An 18,429-nucleotide genomic window follows, 5' to 3' on the forward strand; every position below is an offset into this window, starting at 1 on the left:
CTGGTGACCTCAGCATTCCAGATCGACATTCCGTTCACTTTGCAACCACAGGCTGGCCAGGCATCCTCCTGCTCTTATTAATCTCCAAACACAGCTTCCTTGGGTGGCCCTGGCCCTGCCTTCTGACTTTATTCACCCTGCTGCCCGCTGAGAACACCTCCCTGCCTTCCTCCACCATTAACAATCCCACCTCTTGGCCTTTGCATGCTGTTTGCTCTTTTGTGATGGGCTTCCCTCCCTGTCTGTTCACATTCCTATATACCTTTCACGTCCCACCTCAGATATCACCTTCTGGGTGGGTCCTTCTCTAGTTTTATCAGGCAGAGGTAATCTCTCCTCACTCCACGCATCCAGGGGCAGAGCAGTGGGGTGGAAAGACAGGGCTGGCCCTGAATCCAGCCTTGAATCCAGTAGGAGAGTATAGGGGGGTTGGGAGCTGCAATCCTCCATTTGTAAAGAGGGGCCAAAGGGCTTTTTTGAAAACTGTAATTACATGGCAAGTACTTTTGTTTAAATGACATTGTGTTTATTTTGGGGGAGAAGAGCATGGACACCAGAATCAGACAATGCTGCTCCCATCCTTTCTGCTGTGTGCCTTTGGGTGGTTGTTGCAGCCTCTCTGGGCCAGTTTCCTTGTCTGTAACATGGGCTCACCATGGAGAATTATGAGGACTTAATTAGAGCTCATGAATATTTATGGCCAGAATTCTCATTGCATTGAAGAGCACAGATTAATTTGGCTCAAAGGATTTTTGCTTACTTCTCTATCTCCCCACTGGACTGGAATTCCATGGGAGCAAAGGCAATGCTTCTATCCACAACACAGGGAAACCAACAGGGCAGACCTCATATACTTTTAATGAGGGTTAAATGACTTAATTCATGTAAAGTGCTTAGAAGAGCTCTTGGCAGCCCTGGCAGGTTGGCTCAGTGGTAGAGCATTGACCCAGCATGTGGATGTCCCAGGTTCAATTCTCAATCAGGGCACATAGGAGAAGTGACCTCTCTACTCCTCTTCTCTCTCTCTCTCTCTCTCTCTCTCTCTCTCTCTCTCTCTCTGTCTTCCTCTCCTGCAGCCATGGCTTGATTGGTTCGAGTGGATTGCCCTGGGTGCTAAGGATGGCTCTGTGGATCCTCCACCTCAGATGCTAAAAATAGCTTGGTTGTGAGCATGGCCTCAGATAGGCAGAACATTGGCCCCAGATGAGGGTTTGCTGGGTGGATCCTGTTTGGGGTGCATGTGGGAGTCTTTCTATCTCCCTTCCTCTCACTTGGAAAAAAAGGGAAAAAAAAGAGCTCTTGGCACTACATACTCAGTATTTGCTATTATAGTTATTATTACACACTCTATTATTTAATTTTTATAATAACCTGTGTTATTGAAGATAGTTTGTCCAACTTTACATGTGGGGAAAATGAGTCTCAGGACATTAAGGAGCTTCCTTGCCAGAGACGCCCTGTGATAAGTGTGAGAACCCAAATTTAAACCTGGACTTGGCAGGTGTCAGGATGTGACCGTTCTAGGCAAACCTATCAAATGTCAGGCCCACGATTTCCTGATACTACTTATTTACGCATGGCCACACCCCTCACTGTGTCCCTGTAGCACACAGGCCCGTGCTCCATCTGGTCTCAGCAACTGATGACAGTGGAGGACACCTGAAAAGGAGCTGCCTGTTAGTTCGATCTGCATAGCCAGCTGAGATTGATCAGTACCAACTTGAGAATAAGATTCCATATGGGGAGTGGGAATCAGGGTAAGGCCCTGGGGTGTGGGGTCTTTGTCAACACTGGCCCCGGGTGCCTGTCAGTCAGACCCTCCCCACAATGTCCATTCAATATCCAGAACACTGGGCTAGAGAGAAATTCTTCAGTCCACACCCACAGTGAGCACTGGAATCCTCCTCCTGGGAAGCTTGCCCCGGACTTTTTCCCCTGCACCCCCACTGAGTAGGTCTCACTCACACCACTTACCCACTATATACCCACAGCCTGATGGGGTCCTCTGAGCCCCACTGAGTGGGTCTCACTCACACCACCTACCCACTATATACCCGCAGCCTGATGGGGATCCCCTGCAGCCCCACTGAGTAGGTCTCACTCACACCACCTACCCACTATATACCCGCAGCCTGATGGGGATCCCCTGCAGCCCCACTGAGTAGGTCTCACTCACACCACCTACCCACTATATACCCACAGCCTGATGGGGATCCTCTGAGCCCCACTGAGTGGGTCTCACTCACACCGCCTACCCACTATATACCCACAGCCTGATGGGGATCCCCTGAGCCCCACTGAGTGGGTCTCACTCACACCGCCTACCCACTATATACCCACAGCCTGATGGGGATCCCCTGAGCTCCACTGAGTGGGTCTCACTCACACCACCTACCCACTATATACCCGCAGCCTGATGGGGATCCTCTGTCCAGCTGGGAAGAGCCTTGGGGACCGCAGAGGGCCAGGGAGACAAGGACACATGGACTTCCCCGGTGGCAGTTAGGCAACAGCCAGGCCAGGGAGTGATTCCTTCACATCACGCAGCAAGTCCAGCCTGCCCAGCTCCCAGAATCAGTGGGAGCCCCCTTTCCCTGGCCCTTCTGGGGGTGCTGCTAACAGGCAGCCCAAGTCCTCAGTGTTCTGCTGGGGGGTGGGTCCCACCTATATGCCCAATCAGCTTCAGGGAGGGTGGCCCGAATCACCCGAATCCCCGGAGAGACAGACTAGACATCTAAAAGACTGCCGAACTTCCTCTGATCCTGGGACAAGATATGCCCAAGACCCGGCCAGGCCTGAGATGGCACAGGGAAGGAGGAACTTGTGGGGAATGAGATGAAGCGAGACACGGGAGTGAGAGGCGTGCAGCTCAAAGCTGATCCTGCCCACAGATATCCCAGACTGGACCCAGCCGGGAGAGGGCTGCAGGGTGGGGAGAGGGAGGCAGAGATCAGAGGCAGGGGTATGGAAGCTTCATGAGCTCCCTCAGGCTCCAGATCCTACCGGCCCTCTTCAGCCCAGACCTTGAAAAGCGGACACTCGAGTCTCGCGGACACTCTGGAGTGACCAGGACAGTAGCGAGAAGGACCCGGTGGGCAGGGAAGCAAGCCGTGGACGTCGGGGAACAGCCAGGACCACTCAGGAAGGCGCTGAACCCGGCCAGATGCGGCGCCGCCGCAGCGCCCTCTGTTGGCCGGAGGCAGGGCCGCCTGTTCAGAGCCTCTAGCCGGTGGAGGGATGGGGCTCCCTGCAGGGAGGGCCCAAAGCGTGGTCCCTGGAGTCCCTGGAGTCCCTGGAGTCCCTGGAGTCCCAGGAGTCAGCTCGCACTGAGGCGGCGGTCGTCTGAGCTGGAAGGATCTTGGAGACTCCTGTGTCACCCCCTACTTTATTGCTGGGAAAACTGAAGCTAAGAGAGGGAGGTGACTAGCCCACAAAGAGGCTGGGGCCAGAAATAGGACTAAGGTGCTAAATTTCGTCGGTGGTGCCATGGGATGGCCCAGAATTCCCTAGTCACCCCAGACAGGCTCCCCACAAACTGCCCAAATCAACCGAGGTCCAGCCAACTCCAAATAGGTCTCCAGCCCAGCCTTTGTCTCCCACTTTTTCTACCCAAACCCCTCCTATAACAATTCTAGAGCCTCCTTGTGTCCCCACGAACCCCCTTCTCTGCTACTATGCCCCAAACCCTTCAGGCTACCCCATTCTTCCAGCCTCAGGAGACTACCTGTGCTCCCCAACACACCAATTTCCCACATGAAATCTTATGCCTTTTTCTTATTACCACCTCCCTGAAAATGAAAACTTTATTTTCTTTTTTTTTTTATTTTATTTATTTTATTTTTTTTACAGAGATAGAGTGAATCAGAGAGAGGGATAGACAGGGACGGACAGACAGGAATGGAGAGAGATGAGAAGCATCAATCATTAGTTTTTCATTGCGCGTTGCAACACCTAGTTGTTCATTGATTGCTTTCTCATACGTGCCTTGACCGTGGGCCTTCAGCAGACCGAGTAACCCCTTGCTGGAGCCAGCGACCTTGGGTTCAAGCTGGTGGGCTTTTGCTCAAACCAGATGAACCCGCACTCAAGCTGGCGACCTCGGGTTCTCGAACCTGGGTCTTCTGCATCTCAGTCCGATGCTCTATCCACTGCGCCACCGCCTGGTCAGGCAACTTTATTTTCTTATACAGGGGTCTTCTGGTTATGACACAGTTCCGGTCCTACGACAGTGACGTAACCCGAATTTTGGTGGAAGTTGAAACACACCCTAGCCTAAGTAACTTCCCTATCCTATCACAGTTGTAAAATCATAATCTACAAGGGTCCCCAAACTCTGGCCCGCGGGCCACATGCGGCTCCCTGAGGCCATTTATCCGGCCCTCGCAGCACTTCCGGAAGGGGCATCTCTTTCATTGGTGGTCAGTGAGAGGAGCATAGTTCCCATTGAAATACTGGTCAGTTTGTTGATTTAAATTTACTTGTTCTTTATTTTAAATATTGTATTTGTTCCCGTTTTGGTTTTTTACTTTAAAATAAGATATGTGCAGTGTGCATGGGGATTTGTTCATAGTTTTTTTATAGTCCGGCCCTCCAACGGTCTGAGGGACAGTGAACTGGCCCCCTGTGTAAAAAGTTTGGGGACCCCTGATAATCTAGAACATAAAAACACAACTAAGCCACAGAAAAAGGAAAAGGACATAAACATACTGTGCTGTACACTGAACTGTAGTAACAGAAAATGACAAAAAAAAATGAGTGTAAAAAAACTTCCTTACCTTTATTCCTGTGGTTGGCTTGCACACTGGGAGGGGCATTGCAAAGCGAGGGAGAATGAGCTATTGGGAGGAGGAAGCTGGAGAGGCAGGAGGACCTGCAGAAGGTGCTGGAGATACTGGGTCAGGTGAATCAGGATCGCCTAAGGGACATGCAGGAGATGCTGGAGATGATTCTACTTGCACCACAGGTGTTTCACCTTGAGAAGCAGCTGATGTAGAGGGTATGGGATCTGTTGCAGGCCTCTCTACCTTTTTAAAGAATTGTTCCAGGCTAGTCTGGAAGGTTGATGGCTTCTTCTCTTCCAAAATCTGCCTATAGCATTGCAAGGCATCCATCACAGCTCTGTAGACTTTACTGAATCTCATCGCTGGGGTCCTCAGCCTGAAATTTTGCCAACCCATCCTCTATTATAGAAAAACCTTCTGCCAAACCCTTGGTAGCAAAATCTCTTGGGGTTCTGGGATTTCTATCTCTTCCTCTTCAATCGGCTGCTTCTCCAGCTGCATGAGGTCCTCAGCAGACAGCTCCTCTCCACGTGATGCCAGTAATCTGTGACATCCATCATGATGGCTTTCCTTTTCTTCGAAGCACTGCCATCTGAAGACTCTTTCTTTTAGGAGCCATGATAAGGGCCCAAAAGTCACCAAACAAAGCAACACAGATGGAACACTTGCGCTTTTAACAGTCCAGAATGGGGTAGATAAGTGTACTGGGGACGCCAACTCCCTCACTCAGGAGCTATGTTACTGCGTATTCTTTTGCTGCGCGCAGCCAAACTAGTTCACCCGCATAGTCCATGAGTATGACGCCAACAGCAGAAGCCAAAACGCTCACGTCTCAATTTTTTAAAGGTTTATAGGGGTGTCGCAAACTCGAAATGTTGTGTGTCAAGACTGTTGTAACCCGAAGACGCCTCTATTTCTCTAAGGTGTTTCATTCAACAAGAACTTTGAGACCTACTATGCACCATGTCCTGTGCTTAGCCTGGGTTACCCGGGCAAATAAGACAACAGCTGTGGTGCCCACTGCCCTCATGGGGCTTACATTCTAGTGGGGAAGAAAAGGCAATAGACAGTGAATTCAAATATTTCAGATAGTGATGAATTTTCTGGGATTTGGTGGGGTGATGGGCTGGGAGTGATTGGGCCTGGGCAGAGACCAGGATGCTTTAGGTGGAGTTGCCGCGAAAGGGCTCTCTGAGACGGGACATTTTCTGTTGAGCCCCAGGAGAGAATGCTGTGGGCCACTGTGAGGGGTTTGAATGTTATTCTAAGGGCACCAGGAAGCCACTGAGAGTAGGGAATAGTTGCACCAGGACCCCTGGGGTGTTCACTGGATGGAGAATGTATTGAAGGTGGGTCAGTGAGGCTCCCAGGAGGCAAATGGAGATAGATATAGATAGATAGATAGATAGATAGATAGATAGATAGATAGATAATAGATAGATATTCCTTCTTTTTATATAAAAATGGGCGCACCTGACCAGGCGGTGGCGCAGTGGATGGAGCGTCAGACTGGGATGCAGAGGACCAGGGTTCGAGACCTGAGGTCGCCAGCTTGAGTGCGGGCTCATCTGGTTTGAGGAAAAGCCCACCAGCTTGAACACAAGATCGCTGGCTCCAGCAAAGGGGTTACTGGGTCTGCTGAAGGCCTGCGGTCAGGGCACATATGAGAGAGCAATCAATGAACAACTAAAGTGTTGCAACGCCCAATGAAAAACTAATAATTGATGCTTCTCATCTCTCTCCGTTCCTGTCTATCCCTCTCTCTGGCTCACTCTCTGGCTCTATAAAAAATAAATAAAAAATTTTAAAAAATACTACTTAAAAATGGGCGCTGACAACATACACACATGGATGGCTCTTTTTCCTTCAGGGCCTTCAGCTCAGAATGTGTAGAGCTGACTCCAGAGGAGCAGCTACTCACTCTCTGGATGACCAGCTACTCACTCTCTGGGTGACCAGCTACTCACTCTCTGGATGACCAGCTCCTCACTCTCTGGATGACCAGCTACTCACTCTCTGGGTGACCAGCTACTCACTCTCTGGATGACCAGCTACTCACTCTCTGGATGACCAGCTCCTCACTCTCTGGATGACCAGCTACTCACTCTCTGGGTGACCAGCTACTCACTCTCTGGATGACCAGCACCCACAGCTGCCTCAGCCCTCGTTGCTAATCTCTTAATTGTTCTGATCAAGTAGGGGAAAAACATACATTACAACCATTTGAGGAACGAAATAAATAAGGTAGTATTGGATTATAACCCAAAGTGTAAAATAAATATTCATGAGCCCACACTGATTTAAATATGTAAATGTTGAATATATGAATAAATGAAAGGGAGGAAAAACAAATCTCTCATATACAAAAGAATTCAAAATAAGTAATATAGATACTTCATCCTAAAAGAGGGGTCACATAACCCCCCACTGCTTAATTGTGGGTTGCACATAATGACTTCCTTCTAAAGAGTACAGTATAGGCAGGCTGGGAGGGTTGGGGATCATTTATTTTACAGTGAAGAAACCTTCCAAACACCACTTCAGCCAGGTGATCAAGGTCAACTTCAACGTCATAAATCATGTTGATGGTATATAGCCTTCACATAACGTGATAAAAGTGGAATTTTATCTCTGTGGTCGCTTTCCCACACATAGCCCCCATCTATGAGAAAAACATCAGACACACTCCAGTGGAGGGGCATTCTACAAAGTAACTGACCAGTACTGCTCAATTTGGGAAAGTCATCACAAACAAGGTAAGTCTGAAAAAAAGTCACAGCCACCTGGAGCCTAAACAGACTAAATGTAATGCAGTATCCTGGATGGGATCGTGGAACAGAAAAAAGACATGAGATAACAACTAAGAACCTCTGAATAAACTGTGCGCTTTGATTACTTAATAATAACATGTCACAATTGGTTCTTTAATTGTAACAAAAGTACCATTTGTAAGTTGTTAGCAGTTGGGGAAATTGTATGAGGAAGTGGTCTATGGGAACTTTCTGCACTTTCTGCTCTATTTTTTCTGTAGGTCTAAAAGTGTTCTAAAAAAAAAGTCTATTGATTAAAAAATACACATCTCATTGGTCTTTTTATTTGTTTTTTCTTTTTTTTTTTTTGTATTTTTCTGAAGTTGGAAACAGGGAGGCAGACAGACTCCCGCATGCGCCCGACCGGGATCCACCCGGCATGCCCACCAGGGGGCGATGCTCTGCCCATCTGGGGCACTGTTCTGTTGCAACCAGAGCCATTCTAGCGCCTGAGGCAGAGGCCACAGAGCCATCCTCAGCACCCAGGCCAACTTTGCTCCAATGGAGCCTTGGCTGCGGGAGGGGAAGAGAGAGACAGAGAGGAAGGAGAGGGGGAGGGGTGGAGAAGCAGATGGGCACTTCTCCTGTGTGCCCTGGCCGGGAATCGAACCCGGGACTCCTGCACGCCAGGCTGATGCTCTACCACTGAGCCAACCGGCCAGGGCCTATTTGTATTTTCTTGAATCCTACTAAGGGTGAGTCTCCTTTCATGTATATGTCCTATCAACTGTACTTTTCATATTTCTGCACATTCTTTATTTTTGCTTTTTCCTTAGTGGTTTATAAAAAATTTTCATAATAAAGATACCCTTTGTTATATGTGTTGCAAATATTTTTTCAGTCTATTGTTGGTCTTTTTATTTTGTTTATGGAGACCTACATCAATCAAAAATACTTTATCCTCTAACCCAGGGGTCGGGAAACTTTTTGGCTGAGAGAGCCATGAACGCCACATATTTTTAAATGTAATTCCATGAGAGCCATACAACGACCCGTGTACGTTACGCATTATCCAATAAAAATTTGGTGTTGTCCCAGAGGACAGCTGTGATTGGCTCCAGCCACCCGCAACCATGAACATGAGCAGTAAGAAATGAATGGATTGTAATACATGAAAATGTTTTACATTTTTAATGTTATTTTTTTTTTAATTAAAAATTTGTCTGCGAGTGGGACATAAAAGTGAAACTAAGAGACATTGATAAGAGTGTGGTGGTTACGGGGGGGGAGGGGGAAAGGGAGAGGGAAAGGGGGAGGGGGAGGGGCACAAAGAAAACTAGATAGAAGGTGACAGAGGACAATCTGACTTTGGGTGATGGGTATGCAACATAACTGAACGACAAGATAACCTGGACTTATCTTTGAATATATGTATCCTGATTTATTGATGTTGCCCCATTAAAAAAATAAAATTATTAAAAAAAAAATTTGTCTGCGAGCCAGATGCAGCTATCAAAAGATCCGCATCTGGCTCTCGAGCCATAGGTTCCCGACCCCTGCTCTAACCAAATCTTTTTCTCTTTTTTGTGGCTTCTGGGTTTCCTGACCCTTCAAGGGTAAAGAATTATTCTTCCAAGTTTTCTTTTAATATTTTTAATTTTTATATCACTTTAAATCTCTTTATTTCATCCAGGATCTGCTTTGTCAGGTGGAAGGGGAGAATTTGACTTTATGTTCTTCCAGATGGATCACCAAGATGGTTTGTTAAGTAAATCAACCTTCCCCCTCAATTACCATTTCCCCTTGACAGGTAGTAAGCTCCCATGCAGATCACTGGATCCTTTTCCGGGCGACCATCTTCCCCAGTTCTCCATGCCCTCATCAACATCCGGCTCCAAAGTCCACACCCGCCTTCTCCTTGGACCACCTGCCCATTCCTCCCAGCTAGACTTAGCCTGGCCACTTCCTGCCCTCCCCCACGGAATTCATTCATTGCACACACATTTATTGACCTCCTCCTGGTGTCAGGTGCTGGACCAGAGAAGACTGTCCCCGTCTTCTGGGGAGGAAAGAGGGGAGGACAAAGTACAATAATGTTGTGAGGCCAGGTGACTCTGGTGGTGGTACAAAGGTAGGAAAAGTCCATTTCATAAAATCACGAAGAAGGAAATGATGCCTGAGCTGAGTGAAGTCACCAGTGGTGAGCAGGTGTTTGTCAGACAACCAAGAAGAAAGATGGAAGTGAGGTGGAGGGTACAGCATGTACAAGGCACAGAGGCAAGGCAAAGCCTGGCATGTCTGGGGAACTGCAAATGTTTCAGAGGCCACAGTGAGAGAGGAGGGGAGGGAAAGTGAGAGACAGTCGGGGCTGGAGCATTCTCATAAGCATGCTAAAGATGTTGAACTTTCTCCCTAGAAGCAGTATGTCACAGTGAATATGCCAACATGTATTCTTCCACATCCACATTCCACCGGTGTTATCATCATCTTACTACTTTTCTTTCAATTGGCTTTATTTTTTTTTAAATAAATTCAACTTAATGAGATGTCACTTCCATAAATGGGAAACCAGCAACCCTTGCTATAAATAAAAGAGAATAGAAAGCCTAAAAAGAAAGATATTTCCATGAAAATTAAAATTGTTTATTGGTCATATTAATAAAAAGGAATCTCCCAGCCAACATAATGATAATAAACTGGTGCAGTGGGTTAAAGCATGGCTCTGAAAGCCAGGTCTCCGGGTTCAAATCTCAGCTCTGAAGAGTATTAGCTGTGGATCCTTAGGAAAGCCACTTCAACTCTGGATGCCTGAATTTTCCCATCCGTAAATGTGGCGATGATAAAACCTATCTTATTGGGTGGTGCGGTTAAATGAGAATTCAGTTAACATTATTGAGTGTTGTCAATACACCTTGGCAGGTTTGGGGTCATGGAAAGCCTTCTAGGGATTTGAAACAGGAGAGGGACACCATCTAGGTTGCCTCCCAGAAATCAGTCTCTCAGGCTGTGGGGTAGGCACGGAAAGCTGAGAGAGACCCGTCCAGGGCTGCTGTGGTCCCAGTGAGCAGGGCTGGAGTGCCGAAGCCTGAAGTGGGATGGAAGAAATGTAACTGGGCATCAGGGAGAGGCCAGAGGCAAGGTTGGCACCAAGATTCTAATGTGGTGGAGGGTGAGGCCCTTCTTGGAACAGGGAACACAGGAGGCCACAGGTCTATGGGTCAGAATGTGCCAAGTGATTCTGTATGCCCTGAGCTGGCAGAGTCCATGGAATCCCATGTCCAGAGATGGCTGGCTTTAGGTCTGGCATTGAAGAATGAGTAGGTTAAGGTCAGACCTCCACCAGCCTGCAGGGTCCTGAAGTGGGTGGGTGCTGAGTTTGCATGGAGCGGGTATGGGCAGCCACATTTCCATAGTGGTCCAGGCAGTACAGAGGTCAGACAAACATCTCCAGGGGGTGTCCTTCCTGCTGCCTCTCCAATCTTCTGCTGGGCTCCAGGCCTCTGTGGCTGAAGGTGACTCCTCCTGGGAGCTGCCAGGACGGAGGACCCTTTCAGGCTGTGGCCATTCCCGGGCTCATTTCTCCCCATGGATTGTTCTACATCGCCCCCCCCCCCCCCGTTGAAATCTTGGGTAGCTGGTGCACCAACGTGCAATAGTAATGACTCCAAATAGGGCGAAGGGGGAAAACTAAGGGAGTTCCGCCTGAACTCCCTGCTGTGTCATCTGGCTACACGCCAACGCTGCCCCTTCCTCAGTGGGCCTTGACTCTCCCTGGCCCATCTCTGATCTGATTTGGCTGGAAGACCCTAGATTTCATCTCCTCAACAGAAGCACAGGCAAGGGGATGCTCTGAGAATCAATCCCTCCTTCCTCCCGGATCCCCCCGACAGTGTCTACTCCCCGCCCCCAACCCAACCCAGCACTGCCTAGCGGTGCAGGTCGTGAAGAGCTTCTCAGTAGGGGTTCTCCGTGGAGTGCAGGTCGCGGTTGTCCTCTCCTCTGCCGCCAGGCGTCACTACCGGCCTGGAAATGGAAGGCGCAGACGGGCCGGTCTGGAAGCCCGACGGTCGCCAGAGAGGGAAAGAAGCGTCCAGGCGGGGCGGGTGGGCGGGGACGCTCCGGGAGAGAAGCCTTGACCTCCGGAGTTGGCTGCCACTTGGTGCCCTAGCCCCAGTGCCCATCGGAGGTCCAGAGGGGCGCAACCCCCTGGGTTTGGGCAGGAACCCTTTCTCACCCTCCCAGTTGAGGCTATTTGCACTATAGATCTGCCTTCCTGCAAGCTCCTGGCATTTGAAAATCTGTAGCTGAATGGGTAACTGAATGAGCATATAACAATAGCTAGACTTTATCGAGCACTTACTATATGCCAGAGGTTGTTTTCAACAACCTTATGAGGACACTGTTATTATTCCCATGAAGAAACTGAGGCACAGAGAGGTGATCTAATTTCCCCAAGACACTACCAAATCCAGTATTATGATTGAGGAGATCTGGCTCCCGAGCCATTCGTTGCTGTAAGAAATCTTGATTAATCTCCTCAGCCCCGGATGAGCAGAGAGGACCTGACCAATAGGCTCTTGGGGACCGCGCCCTGCGGCGAGTTCAGCCTCGCTTTCACTGCTCGAGCAAGGAAGGCGCCCACTGGAGGCGTCCCAAATGCCCACCAGGTGGCGCACGGACCCCACTAGCCTCCAATGCGCCACGCCCACGCGCCTCTCCAACGCCCCCTGCGGGAGTTGGTGTTGACCACAGCGACCCAGGTCCAGCGACAGGTGGCGGACAGGTGACCTGATGCCAGGTGTTGGCTCCCTGCCAGGTCTCCTACAGTCTGGCGGTCCAGCTCAGGCCCTGTTTTCTCCCCCCTTTGCTTCTCACCTGCGAAGCAACTTGAGACGTAGCAGGAAGGAGCATAATCAGATTCCTTTTGTTCAGTGCGTCACTGTTTACAAAGCGCTTTCTACCGGCTCAATTCAGACGAAAGACTAGGGGGTGCTGTGTGCCCCATAGAAGGCCAGATGCTCTCACACTCAGCACGTCCTCGCTTTATGGTATGGGCAGTAAGATGCCCTTTACAGACAGCAAAGCTGAAGACGAGAGAATTGCCCAAGAATACCCAGAAAGCAGATTTCAGAGCCAGACTCCTAATCCAGGGCTGCTGAACTCCACGTCCTCACCTTCCCATTCTACAAGAACCCAGGTAGGAACCTTTACAGGCAGAAGGTCCCTTCTGAGTGGTAAGTCCTCTGAGAGGCAGAGGCATAGACAAAACCACCTCCCGAAGCCTGAGATGTGCAGTTTGGGCTGTCAGTGGGCAGCTTCCCTCCCTACCTTCAGACCAGGGGTCTCTCACTGCTTCCATGGCTCCCTTGCCCTCCCCCAGCTGGGTGCTCTGTCTCTCCCCTCACTCTTTGCTACATGACTGGCCCTAGCAGCCCCATCTTGCACCCTTGCAAGATGGGTTCTTTGCGAGCTCTTCACATCTTCCCCTCTGATGATTCTAGAGGCTCATACACCTCCCAGTCTTGTCCCTCCAGGTGGAACTCCACTCTGCACCCAGCTAATCAGCTATGCACCTGAGCTCCCTGAAGCACCTACCCTCCACCTGTCCAGGACAAGGTGCTGCTGCTTCCCCTGCAAACCTGCTCGCTATCCTGTGTCCACAGGCCAGAAAGGTGGAAGTCATCTTTGACTCCTCAACACCAAGTATTCTGGAGTCTAACTCCTTTCCATTTCACACCTTAACATCCTTCGAGAGCATCGCCTCCTCCTGCCCAGGTGGTTTCTGCCCCGATTCAAGCCACCATCACCTCCCAGCCTCTAGTTCCACCCATCCGCTCAAGTCCACCCCCACACTGTAGGCAGAGCGATTATTCCAGTGATAGTTCTTTGATTGATTGACTGATGATTGATTGATTGACTGGATTGATTTGACAGAAGGAGGGGAAGGGAGAGAGAGAGAAACATTGATTTGTTGTTCCACTTATTTATGCATTCATTATATATGCCCTATGCATGCTTCTTGTATGTGCCCTAACCAGGGATGGAACCCACAACCTTAGTGTATCAGGACAACACTCTAACCAGCTGAGCTACCTGCCTCTAATGATCCGTCTAAAGTGAAAATCTGACCCTTGTTTAAAACTTAAAATAAAAGAAAAATACCTTAATACAGGATGAAACCCCAAACGTTAATTAGATCCATAAAGCCCTAGATCCATTTGCCACTCATGTCTCGGGCTCTCAGTCTCGCCTCCACCCTCACCTCCTTCACTGCACGCAATTCCTTCAGCCCCTCCAGAGCACTAAGTCTTCTTAGCCTCAGGGCTTTAGCATGCACTGTTCCCTCTGCCTGGAAGAACGCTCTCCCAGCTTTGTGTCTGGCCAAGATCTCAGCCGAGGAGTCATATCTCTCAGACATTCCCCTGACTCCTTCCAGGTAAATTGGGACCTGTCTTTAGTTTCTCTGGCCCAGAACTTGCTCTTCCTCCTTCATTACCATTTGCTAACATCTCAGAGCTTATGTTTTCTCGTGCTTAGCTGTTTACTCTCTCTCCCAAAGCCCAAATTCTCCATACAAATAAGTACTGCAGCCTTTCTGTTCACAGCTATGGCCCCACACCCAGCCCAGGACCCAACATAAAAGTAGACACTTGATAACTATTTGTGGAACAAATGATTCTTTCATCTCGTCCTCATCAGAAGCCCATTCCCAGGCTTGCTTTCATCTCTGGCCTTTGCATGAATTGCTTCCTCTGCCTGGAAGGTTCTTTCCTTCCTCTCCCACATGGGCTGATCCACACATCACAAGATAATTTCTCTGGGATTCGTCCTTGACCCCCTCATTTGAATTAGAGTTTCCCTCTGGGCTCTGCTAGTCCCCTCTACGTAGCACTCTACAATAACACTTTAAAATGGCAGCTTGCCAGATAAACATGAATGATTATTAACAATAATGATGTCCTCCCACCTCTCCCCCTGGACTGCTCGGCTCCAGCTGACTCGAGGGCATTCACTCTCTGCCTTTCAAACCATCAGGAACCCCATTTCCCATTCATTTAGTAAGCACTGATCAAGCTCCTACGGTGTTGTTTTCTTTCCTGCAGCACCGGAGAGGCAGGGGGGCGGGGTGATAGGATTCTTCCAACAGTGAGACTGAAGCAGGTGAAGGCATTGCAAGTACTAAGCCAACGCTCAGCCAACCCCCGTGTGGAGTGCAAATGGGCACTGAGGAGGCTGGGTGTGGGCCGAGGGGTGGGACCAGCACATTGAGTCCTGTCCTCTTTGTTGAGCATCTGCTCTCTGCAGGGCGCACTGGAGGGCGGGAGTTGGGGGACATAGAAGTGAGCCTGAATGCCAGGCATGCTGGGGTTACCCCCCAGCACACCTGTGCACTGTTTTCCCGCCCTGGGAGCAGCTGGAGGGACCCAGCTTGGGTACAGTCGCTGGAGGAATCTCAGCCAAACTGAGGTTCCTCTGTTCCATCTGTACCTTTCCACTCTGTTCTTCTGAGCTGCTTCTCATTCCCTCTTTCCCAGGGCTTCCCACACACGAGAGTTTATCCAAGTGAAGTCCAGAGACTACCTCCATTGGCATCACCTGGGATAGGGCAGGGGCTTATAAAAATACATGGTCCTGCCTGACCAGGTGGTGGCGCAGTGGATAGAGCGTCGGACTGGGATGCTGAGGACCCAGGTTCGAGACCCCGAGGTCGCCAGCTTGAGTGCGGGCTCATCTGGTTTGAGCAAAAGTTCACCAGTTTGAACCCAAGGTCGCTGGCTTGAGCAAGGGGTTACTCAGTCTGCTGAAGGCCTGAAGTCAAGGCACATATGAGAAAGTAATCAATGAACAACTAAGGTGTTGCAATGCGCAACGAAAAACTAATAATTGATGCTTCTCATCTCTCCGTTCCTGTCTGTCTATCCCTCTCTCTGGCTCTCTCTGGCTCTGTAAAAAATAAAATTTAAAAAAAAATAAAAATAAAATAAAAAAATACATGGTACTGGGATCCCATCTACCTATTAAGGTTCCCTGCAGTGGGACCTAGAATCTCCGTGTACAAAAACCCCACTCTACTTGTGGGAAAGCCGCATAGCTTCCGTGCCCCTGGCTGCCTGTTCCTGCCCAGGGACCTCTGGGAGCAGTTCTTCATCTGCCCACCCTTTAAACACCAGAGGGTCCAAGGCCCCCCGACCCAAGCCCCTCACTCCCCTTGTATACGCACATCCTCAGCACCCAAAGCTGCTTTCTTCTGCCCTGGGGTGGCCAAGAGCACCCAGACTGACCTGACCAACGCTGACCCTACCACCTTCTCTCCCCGGAACCCATTTCCTTCCCTCCCCCGTGGTGCCCATCTCAGCCAGCACCCTGCCTGTCGTCCAAGGCAGAAACTTGGCTATCACACCTGAAAGGGGCCCCCTTTCTCCCTTCCTCCCTCAACTCAGCACCAACTAGGTCCTAGTTATTTTATCTCCTGAAGACGTTTTCGGCTCCCCCCACCCCAGACTACTGCATTCATCTCCTCACTCGTCCCCTCCTAGTCTCTCCTCTTTCCAATGAATTCTCCAAAGTCTTTCTAAAATGCAAATCTGACTATGATCATCAGCCCCCTTATTAAAATCCTTCAAAAAATCCTCATAAGCAAAAGTTCTAACCCTTTGACTTGACACATAAGACTCTCCATCAGCTGGTCCCAGCCTTCTGCTCCGGCTCCCTCTTCTCCCCTCTGTGCTCTAGTAACAGCAAACTGCTTCTGCTTCTAGCCTCCGGACCTTTGACCAATCAGTGCCCCCTGCCATAAATAGCCCTCAGCTGGCTGATTCCTCCCCACAACTGTGGCATCACCTCCACCGGGAAGCCATCCCTGACCCACCCTGCTCCTGTCTCCACTATCCTTGCTGCATCCATAATGCCTGGTACAGGATTCTGTTATTCCACTCAACACACTGAGTTATAAGCATTGATTTCCATGTCTTGGTTTGGCACTAACCAGTGAGATCCTTGAGGGCAGGGATGGTGTCCCATTCATCTCTGTATCCCAGCCCCTGGCCTGGTGCCTGACACTGAGGACAGGCTCGATTAGTGGTTGATGGATGAATGCAGAGGGGAAACTTGAAGGAAGTGAGAGCCAGGAATGAACAAGAGGGCAGTAAGGGCAAGCCTGGCAGAAAGAGCAGCCAGAGCAAATGTGTGGGAAGCAGAAAGGCGAGAACTTCCCTCCATTGCACTCCCACGACTGCCCGCCAGCCATTGTGCCTGTGCTTTGTACATTTCATCTTATTTAGTTCTTGCAACAGCAAGTCAGGGAACTGGCATCAGAGAACCAGAGCAACCTGCCCAAGGTCACACAGCAGGGCCTGGAGTGGAATCCAGAGCTGTCTGGCCTGCAAAGCTGTACTCTTTCTGCCGGCCAACACTGCTCTCTGGGGGACGGGGCCTTCTGGAGATGTACAAGGAGTGGACTCGGCGATGCCTCTGCCTAGCTGAGTGCCGGAACCAGCTGCCCACGCTCAGGCCGACAGCTTCTTCCTTCCAGCTCGACCTGCAGCTCCGAAGCTAGAAGAGGATTTAATTGTTCCTTCCTCCCCTGGCTTTGGGGTCTTTGACTAGACACACACACCCCGCCGCCAACACTAGGGAAGGGCTGCCGCACCTGGTGCCGCCCCGGGTGCCTGGGGAGTGAAGGGGATCTCTGACGCTGTCTGGGTTCTGCAGAAACTGTCTCCCTCATTGCACTTGGCCCCGGCTGGTACGAAGACTCATCTGCATTCTCAGCGCACCCGGCTGGCAGATGGTGGGGGAGGAGGCTGGGTGCCTGCTGGGGGCTGCAGCCAGAGACCAAGCTGGAGCTCAAAAGGCCACTGAGCACAGTGCCCACCCATCAGGCCCCACGATGGGGCCCACCCATCAGGCCCCAGCCCAGGCTGAGGCCACTCCCAACGCTGGGCTACTTCCTCATCTCACAGTCTTCAAAGGGTGCTAGGACTTGACCTTTGCTTTCCTAAGAACTAAAGGGGCCCTAAATTCCCGGAAGGAAACATGGAGTTTGGGGGGGAGGGTCCCACCTTTGGGAATCTCATATCAGGATCCTGATCCTGTTTTCCCTCCTTGTCTTGGAAGTTTGCAGAAAACAGAGATAACCAGGGACCCTGCTAGTGTAAGAGCCCCGTGTCCTGACCTAGTAACTGCCGGGGTCAGAGTCGGTAAGGAGTGAAGAACAGAGGACAGCCTCCATGGGGACCTTGTTCGCTTCAGCTTCTCAGAAGGCTTACCCCTGACCCCAGCCCCAGAATCTACTGACCTCTGGCGGCCTTTTCAGCCCAGGACTTTAGCCAAGAGTTTCCGGTCACAGTGATTACCCTGAGGTGTGTGTGTGTGTGTGTGTGTGTGTGTGTGTGTGTGTGTGTGTGTTGGTGGACGTGGGGTGGTAGAAGAGAACAGTTATCCCAATCCCTCTGAGTAAAGTAGAAGAGGAAAGGAACTGACATTAAAGGAGTACAGATTAGACACTCAGAAGAACTTCCGAAAGCACCGAAGCACGTCTTGCAGACAGAAAGTGGACTTTCGGCTGTGAAAGAGGTTGCAATAAGACTTTTTGTTGTTGGAATGGGTTTGGGGGAAAAAACGATCTTTCCAAATCCCAGGTCTCTTGGGGTTGAGGGTAAGGCTGCAGATGCCTAACACGCTGCCAAAGGGATGGGTAAGGTAGGGTCCTTAACCCGGGGCCACCATCCTCCCCCTGCCTCTCCAAGAATTAATCTGCCCCGTGTCCTGCCCTGTTTGTCCTGGGTCCCAGGGCTGCGGGCCGGCAGGGGAGGAGTTAACTCCGGAGGTACAGGTTGGGCTCACCGTACCTGCAGCCGCCGCTGCCGCCGCCGCCGCCGCCGCCGCCGCCGCCGCCG

At 50.4% G+C, this 18,429-nt stretch overlaps 1 protein-coding gene across 3 annotated transcripts in view; it reads left to right on the forward strand.

The window, feature by feature from the left end:
* The window catches only part of ABI3 (ABI family member 3), a 523,965-nt gene that overhangs the window by 284,460 nt on the left and 221,076 nt on the right, over positions 1 to 18,429 (forward strand). The window lies entirely within an intron of this gene.

Source organism: Saccopteryx leptura, chromosome 2, assembly GCF_036850995.1.
Source record: "Saccopteryx leptura isolate mSacLep1 chromosome 2, mSacLep1_pri_phased_curated, whole genome shotgun sequence".
In the NCBI taxonomy this organism is placed as follows: Eukaryota; Metazoa; Chordata; class Mammalia; order Chiroptera; family Emballonuridae; genus Saccopteryx; species Saccopteryx leptura.